An 18,120-nucleotide genomic window follows, 5' to 3' on the forward strand; every position below is an offset into this window, starting at 1 on the left:
GGTGGAGAAAAGTTAGAGGGCTTTAATATCACAAGTAAGACAATGTAAGAAACACACATAGTGCAGGGCACTGTGAAACCCTCACAGCCCATGCTCTGTAAGCATAAACTGGGCTATCATACACCCAGTGGTCAGGCTGTTTTTGTATAAAATTTAATTGTAGCAAGACATCTACCTGATAAAATCAAGGGTAAAAGTGAAACAGATCTACCACACCACTTGATGGGTTCTGGGAGGCAGAAGACTCTCCTGTAAATGGATATATCCTCACTACAACCCCCACTATGTCTGTCGAACTCGTTTTCTGCCAACTTTAAGCTAAGCTAAACAATGCACACAAAACACAGTGCAGCTAATTGTCAAGTATTTACTTATTTTTCCTTCAGCCTGTGAGCAGCTGCATTCTACTGCCTCTACACTGTCAGCAACACTTAAATTTAGCCAGTCCAAAGCTGGTTCAGGGTTCTGTGAGCTGCTTCCATTGCAAACACGCTAGCTCCCCAAAGCTTTCTACAAGTTTTCAGGAACCAGATTCTCCATCTTCAAAAAAAATTCCCTTAACCATTTATAAATTTGAACAGACAGTACTTCCACTTAACATATTCCTTTTCTCTTCCTCATCCCATTGCTTCTGGTTGCAACTCCTTCTAAACAAACCCTCTCTTCAGACACAACCAACATCACATCAGTCTGAACGTGCTGGTCACATGCTCAGGAGTTCAGTAACACTGCTCTTGAACAGCCAGTTTTAAAGGAGACTGAGAGGTACCACAGTAAAGCAACCCGTAGTCTATTTCACACACACACAGACACCCTCCAACACATCAGTTCACCTCACTCTTCACTCAGCCGAGCAAGCATACAATCCAACATGAAAGAGGGGCAGGATGCAGCTAAAGCAATGGGACTGCTCCTTCACCACAACATCTCAGCACAAGACCAAAGAAGGCACAATAGAAAATCGTACCAATTAAATGGAAGCAGTACAGACTCCCAATTGGTTTAAACCATTAGAAAAAGCAAGAATTTTGATCATTGCAACCAGAATGTACTTGATGGCCCAAATAAAGGAAGTATTCAGATGGAAACTATGGCACATCCTTTTCACAGCTGTGGGGTTTAATTACCTCACTAGATTATATCTGTCTACTGCACATTTCTACCATCACTTTACAACTTACTGACCAGTCCAACTCAACCATCAGTATGTACCAACTTATAACTAAAAGGCACATCTACTGTGGCAAATGTGATTCTGATTGTTACTTCCTCTGGAGTCCATCCTTATGGTTGCTTTACTCAGAACTGTATTTGCATTAGCTGACCATGTAGAGGTTTGCACTATAGAGAACAATTAACATATAAAAACTTGTTTAGAAGCAAGTTCAAGGAAGAACCCAAACTTCTATGTTAACTGAAGGTTTTTAAAAACAAACTGTAAAAGAAATGAAAACCCAACATAAACCATTACCTACAAAAAGACACAGCTATTATTTTTTAGGGAAAAACTTGGGAAAACATAACTAAAACTAGTGATTGTGAAGTTTCAAAAACTGTACTATTTGCTCTAGATATGTATGTACCAAGACTGAAACTTTATAATTTGCAATTAAAAACAAATGAAGCATCTACTTTTATAAATAATACATTCCTTGTGTATTGCAGTCGTTTTCTTCTCCTCAGTCAAAAGCACACAGACTGGTACTGGCTCCAGCATCTTCCTGCAGTACAGGATAAACAGGTGCCTTATGTACACAAATACTATACTAAGCAGAAAGCTAAGCTAAAACTCAACAGTAAAGATATGATTTGGGATTAATTTAAGGGAGTTACACAAATACCAACTTCTCTGTCCAATTAAAAAAAAAAAAAAAAAGAAAGTACCACAGAATATTGTTTCAGACTAAATATTCTTTTCCTTGTCACAACTGCACATACATACAAACATAGAAATTTCAGGATTTACTATTTAATTGTACAGTAACGTACATTCTTGCAACAAGTTTCTTTTGCCTTTCAGTACCCACAGTTATTCCACTAACAAAGCCCAAGAGAAAAGCATTTTATGGTGGCTTATTTTTTAGATTTATTTTTACAATTGATTATTGCAAAGCATGAAACGAGGTATCCTTAAACACAAACAAAATTCTAATGCAATTTGAAAATAAAAGGCCAGAAGCAGCCGACATTCCACACTCAATGCAGATAGGCAGAAGGTGAATATTTGAAAGAACAGAACATGTGGAGTGCCTGCAAAAGGAGATTCTGAACTTTCTTTTATATTTCCCAGTATCAACTCAGCACAGGCGGTGTCTCATTGGCTGCACTGTGCTACACAGACACACAGGTGTAATAACTGCTTCTCATTGCAAGAATGGGACAGTTAATGTGGACAGGAAATGTTATGTTGTTTTTTATTTTCAAGTTTCTTTGATAACTATGCAATGTTACTGTAACCTTATCTCTTTTCCAGCATTATTTCCTTATTGTGTACAAAGTAAAAAAAAAGGAAGTTTCCTGTCCTTGATATTAGCATATAAATGGAGCTAACTGAGGTTTGACCTAAGTGGGAAGACAGGGTGGGGTGAGTTCCCACCTTTGTTACTGTTATCACTTTGCGAGGTGTTTTTTTAAAACAAGACTAGTATAACTGGTTTACATTCTGGCACTGACAACTTCTCAATTAACTCAAAACTTAGAATTTGAAATCGCTGCAAATGCAGTAAAAACTGCACCATTTTCATAGAGCTGTGAGGCTCGCTCTTGACTGCGGTTTTCTTCTTTCTCCAATGCAAGCATCTTACAGAAGATATGCCTGTCTTGTTGAATTCGACTTCATGCCCTTTCCAATTATATTGCAAAAAAAGGTTGAAGGAACATGAATTTTAAGCTACATTCTTCCAGGTTTTCATCAGTAATTCAGGGCTTGTCGGACCTGGAAGTTTACTGTGATGGGAAAGCTAACAAAGTTAAGGCACTATAAAAGACTGAAGAAGTGAGATAAGACAACTGTCAAACTTTTTCATACTTTGTTAACATTTACAACTACTATTCTTGAAAGGATAGAAAGGATACTTGATGAAATGGGGGCACTTTTTCTCTAAAGCTTACATAAATATTGTTTTTAAAATGAAGCAAGTTTCTCTGTGCAAGATGAGCCATGCCATTACACTTTTCAAAGTCTTAGCAGAGAAGTCATTAGCGCCTATTAAAGACTAACACATGACAACCTGCTGCTTGGAAAACCCTTCTACCAAAACAGTCAAAAGCAAAAGAAAGGAGAATTCATGGCCCTAAAATAGACAACTTTAGGAAGGTGAGCCGATTTTAAAAAATTCACATATTTTTTAGAAATATTTTTTAAAGGTTTTTATCTCTTTTGATGAACTAATAGGGATTAAGAACAAAAACTCAACTAAAAAAAATCTCCACTATGACAGTAGAGTTGAGAATATAAGCTTTATGCAAATATATCATTTAGTTTCAGAAATTTTTTTATCTACCAAAGCAAAACTATCCATTATGATTTTGGAAACTACTAATAATTCAGTTCAGTATTTCAGCAATGTGCACAGTAGTGCTAGCAAAGACTGGGCATCAGTTGGTATGAGGAATATTTAAGTACTAGAAATCAGATATTTCCCCTTAAGAGTTTGGATTCTGGGTTTAATTTCTTTAAAAGATTCATGTATTCAGGTTTTGCCTGCTTGCAATTCTTCTCTCGCCCCCTCCCATAAACCAGTGTACTAAAAGAGCACATGACTGGAGAAGACTTCCTGGATCAAATATACTTCCTTCCTATCCCACATGATACAACCCTCATCATAATGGATCAGATGCCGTCTTAAAATGTAGCTTCCTTCCCCCACCTTTATGTTCCTCAGGTTTTCAGCCTAAAATTGTTATCTATCAGCTTAACCCCGTTTGTTGAATCATACAATTTTAGTTCTCTTTACACTTTTTTCATGGAGTTTGTGGCCCAAGGAGGGGCAGAAGGAACAGGCAAGCTCTCATATTTTAATTTTAACTAAACCAGTCTTTAGTTCTTTCAAATCCTTCTGTAAGTCTCCAAATTACCCTTGGGATCCTAGTGTATCTTTTCACATATTTTAGTTTCAAGTTTCTTGAACATGAATAATCCTTCTGGAACAAAAGAGACAAACACTGTATTCCAGATGAGGCCTTATCAGGACATTCCGAATGCAACAAAGATTTAAGAGAATCATTAGAACCGCTGCACAGAAGGCCTCCCATCCAGAGATGCCACGTTTACCTCAGTAAAGTATTCAAGTACCCGCCAACAGAGACATACAGCAGCCACATGCTCACTTGCTGCCAGGCAGAATGTTTTGTTGGTTAAGGTCTTTTTACAGCTCTTGCTGTGCCTTCTAAACAGGAACAATGCAATTGGGGGGTGGGGGTGTGAGAAAAACCACACAATAATTTATCTTCAATATTATCAAGTTTCACTGGGTCTCTTCCACTCTTCACCTACATTAAACACAGTCCTGGAAGTGGCAGGAAACTAAGGCCTTTACCCACATCTTAACTTTGTAAAAAGATAATGAAGGTAAGAAACATTAATTCCATTTCACCGTACCAAGAAATCATGTTTTGAGCAGCAGAAAATGGGAGTTATCTATTTTTATGACAATTGTTTCAAACTCTGGAAGCCACATTTTTATTGTGAGTATGCTAGCACTCCTTTATGAAAGCAGAAGCCACACAGACCCTTTGATCAAAGCACTGGGCAGACCATGCTTTTCTGTTGTAGAAGAAATTCAAGAGTTAGCCACTAGAACACTGCACGCAGGAACTATGAACTGGCCTTAAAACGCAAAACTAAGGCTTCTAGCCCACAGTTCCTCTATATTCTTTTACTTAAGTAATCTGATCTATGCATCTGGAGAATTCTCTCATATTCAATTCTCTGGGTACAGGGATCAACTTACAGAGAATCATATAATCATTCAGGTCAGAAAAGACCTTTAAGATTGTTAAGTCCAACTGTAAACCTAACACTGCCAAGCTCACCACTAAATCATGACCCTCAGCACCACATATACAGGTCTAAATACCTCCAGGGATGGTAACTCAACCACATCCCTGGACAGCCTGTTCGAGTGCTTGACAACCCTTTCAGTGAAGAAATTTTTGCTAATATCCAATCTAAACCTCCCTGGCACAAGACTGTCTGATTATGATCAAATAGACATCTTCTGGACACAGTCCTTATTCTCTGATTTGTTAACCTTCCCATTAAATCTTCATTAATTTGTTTGCTTGTTTACCCATTCAACTATTTTAAAAATATTCCTAATTCTCATACTAGAATAATTATACAGCATCTGACTTCCAAATGCTGAAAAAACTCTGTATACACTGTGTGAAGAACAAAGAGGATCTTCCTTTGTGCTGCTTCTTATTTCAGTGCAGCAGGCCACAAAAAGCTTAACTACTGATCTAAAGTCTGAGGCTTTATTTAGTTCAGTAGTATTGAAAAATAATTCAACTTCTAAGTCCTTTTTGCTTTTTTCAGGTAAAATGTGTGAAACATGCCAGTTTGTAGCATCATTATCCTCTCACTGAAGAGGAATTCAAGCTAAAATGCAAAAAAGTTCAGAATGCTGAAGTATGGGGGGTTTATTCACGTTGCTGACCATTTCACACAGCTTGACAAGGTGAGATTCCTAGACTCAGCTACTAAGAAAAAAAAAAAATCCCTTTGGAAGAAACAAAAGCTGTGTGGATTGTCAAAGCTCTGTCAGCACACCACACAGTATTAGGCCATGAACCTTTCCACATCAGGACCTTTCACTGTTACGATGGATGAAAGCAATGATGTCAGCAATGACAAGAAGGTCTACATCATGATTAGGTCTTTTGATCAAGATTCAAGACTTACAAAAAAAAACATCTTTTGGCAAAGCTTGTCTCAAAGTGCTGAAAGGTTTTTGCATCAATTAATTTTCATCAACTCCCACATTCTACAGACATGATAGATTTTTTTTCTCTGACTCAGCACTTACAGGGATGAGCAAGCACACTTACGACTAAAAAGCGTCAGCCTTTCTATATAACCTCCCTGGTATGTCACTTCCATACATTTGATAAACAAGAATGATGTCAGGGCCATTCTCCAACAACTGGGGACATGCTGATTAACAACTCTACCATGCCAGTATAAACCAAAGTAAGGAACAGTCAGTAAAATCACAATACTGTTCCTCTTCCTGCCATCATCATCAATGGAATATGAAGAAAAAAAGCCAAACAAAAAACCCCAACGTGAAAAGAACTAAGCTTTTCTCCTAGCAAAAGAAGTGTCATTTCATCTTTTAACATCTATTTTGCACTGAACAAGCAAAAGTCTGAGTATTACTGCATTAGAAGGGACTTTATATCTTCATCCTCTGTTTAAAAACTGACCACTACCTAGAGATCACATACTTGTTCTACAATATTGTAAGCTCCAGCAAACAAAGGAGCAGCAAGACATGACTTCAGCATTCATGTAGCTGCTCCTGTCTGCCAAAAAGACACAGGAATTGTTTTGCATAGAGCCAGAAATCCCAGTCACAAACAAAACTTCACTGCATTCTGCATGACTCTGGGAAACATGTACCATATTAAAAAAGCAAAAAGTCACACAGACACAAACCTAGCTGAGGAAAAGAGAGAAAAACAAGGCTGAAAGAGCCAGTCAAGGGAAGAAAATAAAAAATCAAACCTATGAGAAAGATTGAAAGGTGTTTGCTTTTTTTTTTTTAAATGAAAAAATTAATTTAACTAACTGAAAAGCATAAACACAATGCAAATGAGAAGGGGAAAAAAATCATACAGGAATGAAGTAGTAATTCTCTGAACTAGTAGTATTATTATAGTTATTAGAATTGTTAACACAAATAGTTTAAAGTTCTTTTAACTGGGCTCCCGAGTTCAAGAGAGACTGGGAACTATTGCAGAGTGTCCAGCGGAGAGCTATGAGGATGATAAGGGGACTGGACCATCTCCCTTACAAGGAAAGGCTGAGAGAGCTGGGGCTGTTCAGCCTGGAGAAGAGATGGCTGAGAGGGCAGCTTATCAATGTCTACAAGTATCTTAATGGTGAGTGCCAAGAGGACAGGGCCAGGCTCTTTTCAGTGGTGCCCATCGATAGGACAAGGAGGAAAGGCCACAAACTGCAACACAGGAAATTCCTGAATATGAGGAAGAACTTCTTCACTTTGAGGGTGACAGAGCACTGGAACAGGCTGCCCAGAGAGGCTGTGGAGTCTCCTTCTGCAGAGACATTCAAAACCCATCTGGATGCAATCCTTGTGCAATCTCCAGAGGTCCCTTCCAACCTCGACCACTCTGGGATTCTTTGATTAATTTTTGCAAATTCTCACCACTGACACAGGAACCTTTATTAGGCATGAGTTTACTATCACAGCCAGCACAAAACTGAGACATCATATTTAAAAGGTCAGTAAGTTACTTTTTTAAATCTCCAGCACTGAAATCTCATTTAAACAATACGCTATGAGGAGGTGTGAAATACAGGTTTGATTCCCAATTAAATTATATTGGGTACACAAAGCAAATACCAAGCCCTATTCTGAAAACTGTAAGAAGCTACTTCTTTCCATGTAAACTTATTCCCGGGTCCTTAAAAGAAAGTAGTTTGATCTTTAAACTCTGAAAGCTGGGCTCCCTCTGATGTGACAAACAGAAACAGCCTGTCTCCTCTCATAAAAGTAATCATGAGCTGGCAAGATAAAGCACTTTAACCAAATGAAATTGAAATTAACCAGTTATCCAGTATAGCTACATATAAACATCCTTTGCATCAGATCGTGTCTCTCTGTATTTTCACATCAATGACAAAAACACTGCCCTGCCTGTTAGCAAAACCAATTAATCCAACTGGCAAATATATGTTATCTCCTACTCCTAAAAATTAACCAGACACGGAAATAAATTTTTACATACATGGTTTTCTGACACACTAGCAAGTATCTCATTGAATCATTCATAGAATCACAGAATGGTCTGTCATTCCAACTCCCTGCCCCAGGCAGGGACAACCCCACCCCACCCCCCCACCCCCCACCCCCGCGCCCAGGCTGCTCCCCATCCAGCCTGGCCTGGAGCACTGCCAGGGATGGGGCACCCACAGCTGCTCTGGGCAGCCTCTCCCAATATCTCACCAGCCCCACAGGGAAGGATTTTATTTCCTGATACTACTGTAAATCCACCTTACCAATCACCTGCCATTTAGAGCCTGAGATATCGTGGGAGAAAAGGACCACCCATATTGTGACACTGAAGAATTAATTCAGACCTAATGCAGAAGTAGTATTTTTGAGACAAACACAAGTACTTTTTACAGTTATTTGTAAATGTTCTCGTGATACATGTAAAAAATTAATTTTTGATATTAAATACATAAGAAATTACATCACCTGAAGCTAGTAGGACATAACAGTTTCATAAAACAGAAGTCACAAATGGAAATTATGGGGGGGGGGGGGAAGCCTGTGTAATGCATCTGAAAGCTTACTCGGCAGAGGACTACCAAAACCCAAGAACAAAACCACTTCCAGAAAAAACAATCTTGCAAAATGCTAAGATCATACTATTTATCAATACATATATTTCATAGGCACGTCAGAAAAAACAATAACAGATTTAACAATAAGACCATTATAGAAATGGAGATAGCTTTTACCTACAAATATTTGTTAGGGAACAACCGTCTATTGGAATTTGAATTCACTCTTGCCCAAGGTAACACTATCTTCTTCAAACACAAATGTGTAACACTTTTAGGCACTGGAATGTTTTGCACACTGGAACTCACAGTCTCCATCTATCCACAAACCAAGTCAGCATAATACAATGTTCAAACACAAACACACCCCCTTCAGTAGGCCAAATACCTACAGTTCACAGCTCTTGCTTCTTCTTCCAAGATAACAATCGCAGGCTCCTGCACTGGAATCTGTCATACAAAACTGATCAGAGTAACACTTATTTTTCATATCACATAGTCCTTAGACAGCAATATCACGTTCCCTCACCTGTATTTCACAATGCATACTCTTCAATTCTGTCCTTGACAATTACGTAGTATGCTGCTTTTATGCTACTACAGAAGCAGCACATACTCAAATCTGAGTTACACAGCCTTGTACTGGGAGATGTGATTAACAAATACCTAGTACTATTAAGATAACTAGCAGCAATATGTTAGGAAAATGTATCAAGATATGAAGGAGCTGTGATAACAAAATATCCCATCTGTGGTTCAAATATTCCATTCACATTTAACAGTGCTTAGCAAAATACTTGATTTCAATTAAAACCCTTGTAATAAACTTTATAGGTTTGTATCACTCTACTAAATTTAGATTAGAACAATGCTCTCATTAACCACAGTGAAAATTACAAGATAATGGATCACACAGTATGTTTCCTAGATGTATAGTGAAGGCAACATTACTTTTCGAAACAACCAAAATGGGGTTTGTTATTACAGATTTATTTATTAAGTTACTTGCTTAGTTTCTGAAGTTTACTGCCTTACCAACAAAAGGCACTTAAGTTGGTAAACCGTATCTTATCATGGCAAAGAACAAAGGGAAAAATTTTCCTGATTTTCAAAATCATACTATGTTTACTTATTACCCTTTATGTTTTCATATTTCCAGAAACGGAGTGTGATTATTAAAAGGTAGCATTACAGCCACAAAGAAATTAAACTAATGAACATATTATATCAAACAGTGACTTTAAAGTAACATATTACACTTGAACAATAAAAGGCTTCAAATCGGTCAATGTGCAAATATAAAAGCCTACATCACTTCACAGAAAAACAACAGTACTAATCTTTGGTTGTTTATCCCTCACTGTCAAAACACATGGCATGAGCCATATGACAGGCATACCTAGCTGATTTATCGTGTCACATGATAAGTACAGGTGTAAGACATGTTACCTGAAGAAAAAATTTAAAAAAAACCCACACATTGGTGTGTGAAGTCTGTTCCATCGAGCTTCCTAAACAACCCACTACAGAAAGTTCACTTCCATGAAGCTTAAAAGGCAAAACAGACCCTCCAACTGAGACTATCACACAAAATTCTGTAACAGAGAAGTCACGTTGCTCCCTGGTAGCATGCAGAATACAGGCACTGAGAAAGCCACCAACCAGACACAAGACAGCAGTCAGATGAACGAGTCATACACACTACAGGAGCACTGACAGTTATGCCACAACTATATTCCCAGTAAGAAGAAAGCATTTTCCTTCTCTCAAAGAGAAAATAAGTACTGTTTTAGTTTATGCCAATAGGGTCATTTATACCATGGCTCTGTAATGCCTGGTTAAGGAAAAAAGGCAGGTACAAGTGATTTACATTTAGTTGGACTTGGTAATTGCTTTATTATAAGCTTAGTAGCAAGTTCTTCAGTTCTGCCTTTGATGGGTTACTGCATGTATTTACATTGCCAAGTTCTTCCTTATCCAAAATGTGAGGAGACAGGGAGAAGGGTTGATTTTTCTTGTATTAAAATTAGCTCCTTTGTTTTTTCCTGAAAACTAACAATCATCTCCATTCAACTTTACCCACACCTAAACAAAGACACAACTTTCTTGTCTGTAGCTCCATTCTGTCAACTTACAACATTTTTATTATTCTGAGGAAGAACAACAAGAAGAACTGAAGTTTAACCTGTAACAGTCAACGTTTCACTGTACTCACAGTTTATCACACAGTTAATAAGCTCACGTGTGTCGATGTTCTCTCATAACATGATGTAACACAATATAACAGCAGGACAAGAAAAGCCATTTTGTACTTTCCATGCATCAATTTCCTTAAGGCGCACTTTGAAGAAGGCCGCCTCCTCCCCTCTCAGGACATTGTGCTTTAACTGTCAAAACAGTACAAACTAAGAAATAGTAGAACAAAATAAGTTACCTTTTAAAGAACACATTGGGTAGACTGTATTTAATCCTCATGCATCTTACTCCAATGAAACTTAAAAGACCTCAGAATTTTAGAATACTTTACGTCAAGACCGTAGCAATATTCTACTCTTCTGGTCAAAACTTATGACTCTGCATGTGCTCCCAGCACCATTCTGACATAAAATCAATTTAAACAAGTCACCAAAACATTCTAAAATACAAATATTCTTATGGCAGAAAGAATTATAACTAGTTCAAAGAAACAGAAACTGCACACAGACATTTCTCTGTACTACTGGAAAACACAGTTCCATGATATTAATGAACAAAAAATACTGACAGCACTGCAGCACCAAAACAGACTATAAGACATCACTGGAAGCTCAAAGTGAGCTAACAGTATAACCTCCTACTAGTTAAAAGAAAATCAAGAATTAGGTAGGAGTGATGCACATTGCTGCTAGGAGTGCCAGTGTTTTTTTCTGTACTCCTCTTTCTCCTTTCCTATGAGCCACGTCTTGCTGAAGTGATGACGTAAATCTTGGCCACAGTGAATTACACACGCAGAAAATAAAGACTCTAGAAATAAGGAACTAATGGTAGTCATAAATTTCTTACTTCAAACCATTCATATATATTAAATGCATTATCCTAGCATCATTCTAGTACAATAGCAGTGGCATGACCTCTGACGGTGATGGTAAACAGCAGCAAGAATTACTGCAAGCCTGAAGACTTTATTCATGGCTACCTATTGAAAGTAACTATAGCTTTGTGTTTCAGGTTATTTTCCTTCTGCTTCCCTACACATTCTGGGCAAAACTAAGCTTGCAAGTACTTTATTCTGATCTGGTTTTCAGGTTCAGGGTAAGAACACAGTTTTGACTCAGACTTCTGCTAAGACGAAGGTTGACAAGGCAACTTAGGAAACTGTAGAAGAAAGTTTTCTGCTCAGTGAATGAAGTGAGTGAAAGAAAGGGCACCAAAACCTGAGTGGAAGGGACTACTGCAGGGCATGATGGGGCAAGAGGCCACAAGCTAGCCAAAGTCCAAATATATATCAAGTGTGTCTTAACAGAGTATCATTCCCTTTTCATTTCTTAAAAGGCTGGATCTTGAGCTAAAGAATGAAACATCCACCACTATTTAGCACCAATTTAATTCTCCTACTAATGGAGTGCAAAGCACACCTAACAGGAGTATCAATAGAAATTCTAAGGGCAGTATTTAGAAACTGCTAAGTATCAAATAATATCTGAGTATCTCAGACAAAAAACATTAAAGCCATTTATTAATAATCCACTCTGGAATAGATTTATTAACAAACTACTTTTTCTTTAGAAAGAAAGATGGTCAAGATACACATTTGTTATAAAACTTAGCACACTTGCTTTCAGTTTGTGATCTACACACTCCTGCTAACCTGCTCCCTGACTGCTTCTTGATGGCCCATAAAAACTAACCAGGAAAGCAAGCAACAGGGAAGTTGAAAATCAATCATTCTGAGACTACACTCTTAAAGTTTAAAAGATGCAATTTCTGATTATGTCATTAGTTGCTATATGCAAAATATTCCATTTAAAACAAAAAGGGAGGGGGGCAATGACGACAAGACACAACTTGAATGTCTTGTTTAAATAACAAAGCTGCTCCAAGCCCTTTAAAATTTGTAGTCTTACACTTCTGCTGTTCAAAATTAGTTAAATTTCTACCAGTCTAATGGCACCTAACTTCTGTTAGCTAAGTCAAAGCATACTGAAACCAGTTTTTCAGCAATGATATGACTTCTTTTCTAACATCAACAGAAGTTAATTATTGCCACATGCATGAACCAGCGTGATTTATATTACAATAAAGCAGCCATTTGTGTAGGCTTTTTAATATCTGACAAACAGGTCATACTCTTGTTAGTCTAGTTTACAGTTTACAATATGGAAGTGAATCAGGTATTGTCTACTGCATAGTTGAAATCCAGTCCAAAGTATTAAAAAAAAAAAAAAAAAGAAAAAGAAAAAGAAAAAAACCCAAGCCTTCACTTGCTTTAAAAAAAAAAAAAAAAAAATCACTGTACTTTTTAAAACCCTATGGTTTTCGTTTACATTTGACCAAATAAAATAGCAAGTCCTGCTTTTATTGATGAAACTGCAGTCAGCTGCCCATAATCTAACCATGTGCACAATCTGTTTCACAGGACGCTTAAGCACACAGATTTTGGTTCTGAAAAATCCCCAACTAAAACGAGAGCTCTGGAACACTGTATATTATGTGCATGTGTTTCATAAAGGCAAGTTTTGATTTCACACATCAATGCAAATGTTTGTTCTCTCATGTAATACTGGAATGAAAAGATAACAACAAATATGCATGACTTGCATTACCATATCTGCACCCTCGGTAAGAAATACTTATATGTGAACATGGGAATGATTCTAAGGTATTTTCACTAACAGAAATAATTGGATTTCTTACTGCTTGTAGTTACATACATTAACATCATTCTATCCATGTCACTTTAAAAGTGACCAACATTTTCTAATTGAAATCATACCAATTTTATTCTGAAAACATATTTGCAATCAAAAAGTAAACTTTAGCATCCAGTGTCCACATTCTATTATGCGCTGAACACATGTAAGAAGGTACCATGCAGGAGTTTTTTACTACAGGTTTCCTTATGTACATGCTACTTTTGAGATGGCAGAAAAAAATTCTCCTGTGAGCAGTATTCCTGTGATGAATCCTTGCATTTTCCTACTGCCATAAACCAGATCCTCTCTGGGAAACAAGTCCACTGCAACAACCCACCTGGCAAGCACAGTAATGACAGCAGAGATACACTTGCTGGACAGTGCGCACACACTGAGGAGTCTGAAAACTGCTTGGGGCAGGGGTGAAGTAATACTAATACTGCCTACCATTTCCTCAACTAGCAGGTCTAATCTGTGCATCTTCTTCAATACAGCGATTGATTTTCCCAAAAAAAATGTAGAACTTTGAATGTCTAGCCTAGCTTCAATTATGACTAAAAATGAACAGCAAACAAGAGGTACTGCATGAAACAGAGGCACATGGACAAACAGGTGAACAGACACAGTAGAATTTTACATCTGTTGACAACAGGTACTCAAAAGAGAACAAGCCATAATGTAACCTTCTATATGCATAATTAAGAGTAACCAGAATTATCACAGAAGCAGTTGAGTTTTATCAGACATTACTTGTACCATTTCATAAACACTGAGTTCAAGCTCTGTTTATAATCAAGCATGTGAATACAAGTTAATCTGCAGCTCCGACGCTAACAAGGCTCTGGGTCCATGACAATAACTATTTAAGGATACTCAAAACCCTGCATTATGTAGAATCAGTATTCGAAAGCATATTTCATTTTAACTAATGCCATTTTGTACATCACAGGCAGCTTTTTAGTTGAGATGTTACCTCACATCATCATGATGTGAATAGTGTACATGCACCAAAGCTAAACTTTTAAGTACAGAACGCTACCATATTGAAGAGTGTATCATACTGGATCAGCAGCCACATAAAACTTCCCTTCTCTAACCATTATGTCTAGAAAAAGTAGTTATGTTTAAAAAACGAAAGTGTAAAAACTTGGAATCTGTCCAGAGAAAAACAGCCAAGGTTTTTTACAGCCTACATTCTTCTGACTACTTGATTAAGTGGAAGTGGGGTAAAATATTTTTCATAGTGAAGAAAGTATCAATGAAATGAGAAGACAGCTGAAATCTGGTAAATAATTTTTTATGAAAAAAAGCATATATACTTAGGTTTTGAAGAGAAAAAAGAAACCAAATTACTAAAAGGTATTAAAATAGCATTAATGTTACTAAAGAAATCATTAAAAGAGCCCAGCCACCAACTAAATTAAAGTTGAGACTCTACAAAACAATTTTACATGATAAGCTCCTTTAAATGTCAATAGGTCAATATCTATTTATGAATGCAGGCACACTTAAATGTATTCAGGATTAATATGTATTTACTTAATTTAACTGCATCTGAGTTATGATACATGCCCTATATGTAATGTTAAACTTGTGTAGTGGGGTCACTAGAGATACATGTGATGCTTAAATATTTTTCCAGCAGATACAGGCCCCAGCTGAAGAAATGCAAGTGACAAGGAAACATGCACCTTAACAGAACCACGGAACCAATCACTTCAGCTGGAAAAGGCCCTTAAGATCACTGAGTTCAACCATTAATCTAACACTGCCAAGCCCACCACTAAACCATGTCCCTCAGCACCACAGCTACACATCTTTTAAATACCCCCAGGGACGGTGACTCCATCACGTCCCTGGGCAGCCTGTCCCAGTCAGTGCCTGACCACCCTTTCCATGAAGAAATGTTCCCCAGTGCCCAGTCTGACCCTGCCCCGGTGCACTTGAGGCCGTTCCCTCTGGTCCTGTCGCTTGTTACCTGGGAGCAGAGCCCGACCCCCCTGGCTGCAGCCCCCTTCCAGGGAGCTGTAGGGAACGATCAGGGCCCCCCTGAGCCCCCTCCTCTCCGGGCTGAACCCCCCCAGCTCCCCCCGTCAGGCTCGTGCCCCGTTTTCTCTGGACATGCTCCAGCACCTCAGTGTCCTTCTTGCGGGGGGGGGGGGGGGGGGGCGGCCCAATACTGAAGCCAGGATTCAAGGTGGTGGGGCCTCACCAGTGCCGAGTACAGGGGAACCATCACTGCTGCCCTGGTCCTGCTGGCCACACTGCTTCTGACACAAGCCGGGATGCTGTTGGCCACTGGGCACGCTGCCGGCTCATGTTCAGCCGGCCATCAGCCATCACCCCCTGGTCCTTTCCTGGCAGGCAGCTTTCTAGCCCCCCTCCCCCAGCCTGTAGTGTTGTGGGGAGTTGGCGTGACCCCAATGCAGGACCTGGTGCACAGCCCTGGTGAACCTCATACAGTTGGCCTCGGCCCATCGGTCCAGCCTACCCAGACCCCTCTGCAGAGCCCTCCTGCCCTCCAGCACATCCGCAGTCCCATCCAGCTTAGAGTCATCTGAAAACTTACTGAGGCTGCACTCGATCCCCTCACCCAGATCACTGATAAAGATACCGAGCAGCACCGGCCCCAGCACTGAGCCCTGGCGAACACCACGTGTGCCCAGCACCAGCAGGATGTAAACCCCATTCACCACCACTCTGGGTTCAGCCGTCAGCCAGTTTGTCACCCAGCGCAGAGCGCACCCATGCCATGCACAGCCAGTTTCTCCAGAGGAATGCAGTGGCAGACGGTGTCGAAGACTTTATTAAAGCCTATGTAAACAACACCCACAGCCTTTCCCTCACCCACTAGAGTGGGTCACCTTGTCATAGGACTCGGGTTTGTCAAGCAGGACCTGCCTTTCAGAAATGCGTGCTGGCTGGGCCTGATCACCTGGCTGTCCTGCATGTGCCACGTGATGGCACTCAGGATGACCTGCTCCATAACCTTCCCTGGCACCCAGGTCAGCCCGACAGGCCTGCAGCTCCCCGGATCCTCCTTCCTGCCCTCCTTGTACATGAGCGGCACACTGGCTAACCCCGCCGCCCCCATCAGCTGGGACGTCCCCGGCAAGCCAGGGCTGCTGATCAAGGATGGGGAGCAGCTTGGGGAGCGCAGCCACCAGCTGCCTCAGCACCCTCGGGTGGATCCATCCGGCCCCACAGACTCGGGTGTGTCTCAGTGGTGTAGCAGGTTGCTACGCTGACCATTGCCCTTGGACTGTGGGTGCCTCACGGTACCCCCGCCCTGGTCTTCCAGCACAGGGGACTCGGTACCTGGAGAGCAACTGGTCTTACTGTTAAAGGCTGAAGCAAAGAAGGCATGAAGCACCTCAGCTTTGTCCTCGTCCTTTGTCACTATGTTTCCCCCACATCCAGTAAAGGATGGAGAGACTCCTTAGCCCTCCATTTGTTGCTAATGCATTTACAGAGAGGCTCCTTCGCCCTCGGTTTGTTGTTAATGCATTTATAGAAACACTTTTTATTGTCTTTTGTGGCAGTAGTCAGATTAAGTTCTAGTTGGGCTTTGGCCCTTCCAATTTTCTCCCTGCGTGACATCATAACATCCTCGCAGCTCTCCTGAGTTGCCTGCCCTTTCTTTCCAAGGTTGTAAGCTCTCCTTTTCCCAGTTGCAGCCAAAGCTCTCTGTTCAGCCAGGCTGCTCGTCTCCCCCCACCAGCTCATCCTTCTGCACTCGGGGACGTGCAGGCCTGTTCCTGTGCCTTTCAGCTTTCCTTCCCGAAGGATGCCCAGCCTTCCCGGAGCCCTGGGCCCGTCGGGACTGCTGCCCAAGGGACTCTGGCCAGAGCGTGCCCTCTGGGTGCCCCGGGTGGCAGTTCTGTTGGCCCCTCCTTACCTCTCCGAGAATCAAACTCTGTGGTTTCGTGATCACTGTGCCCAGGGTGGCCTCCAACCACATCCCCCAGCAGTCCTTCTCTGCTCACAAGCGGCAGGTCCCATGGGCACCTTCACTAGTTTATCTACTTTAGTGAAACACAATCTGGGAATAAATGCATACCTTCTTGCTGAATCAAGGTTTATAAGCAATGTTTACCCAGTATAATAATAAGCACATGGATCTGCTCATTTTCACTTAACAGTTCTCAGAAGTAGATAAGGTTTACTTCAACTGGATACATTCCATTCAGAGAATAAACATATCCAACAAACTGGAGGCCTTCATTTTCACACTATATATGAATTGGAGATAAACTTAAGCTCATGAGCAGACTGAACTTGTTTAATTTAGCCTAACCAAAATAAGACGCTTCCTTGTAAGTAACTACAATCCAAGAAGTTCCTCTAAAAATATCATTGTTATATCAAAGTCACAAACCTCCCTCTTAAGAAAGCAAACAAACTAAAAACATTTTGCTCAAGTGCAACAAAGCATTTCAACACTTTAGAATATTACCCATCTGTAACATACAAACTTTCAAATTCCTAGCAGCGCTATTTCTTTTATTCTTGTAATGAAAGTTAAACGCAGTATATCCATGTATGGAATTGCCAATCCTAACAGTTAAGTCTTTTGTGACAATTAATGTGCTCTGGCTTCTGTGTTACAAAATAATGTTGTACACTATTTGGAGTGATGTCATCGCCAAGTATAATTCTAAGATATTCTTTTAAAAGCTGTATTTCAGAGAG

At 39.9% G+C, this 18,120-nt stretch overlaps 1 protein-coding gene across 3 annotated transcripts in view; it reads right to left on the bottom strand.

Annotated features, from left to right (window-relative positions):
* BAZ2B (bromodomain adjacent to zinc finger domain 2B) overlaps positions 1 to 18,120 on the bottom strand; it is a 157,869-nt gene that overhangs the window by 123,048 nt on the left and 16,701 nt on the right. The gene's annotated exons all lie outside the window — the stretch shown is intronic.

This window comes from Falco punctatus, assembly GCF_963210335.1.
Source record: "Falco punctatus genome assembly, chromosome: 8".
Lineage (NCBI taxonomy): Eukaryota > Metazoa > Chordata > Aves > Falconiformes > Falconidae > Falco > Falco punctatus.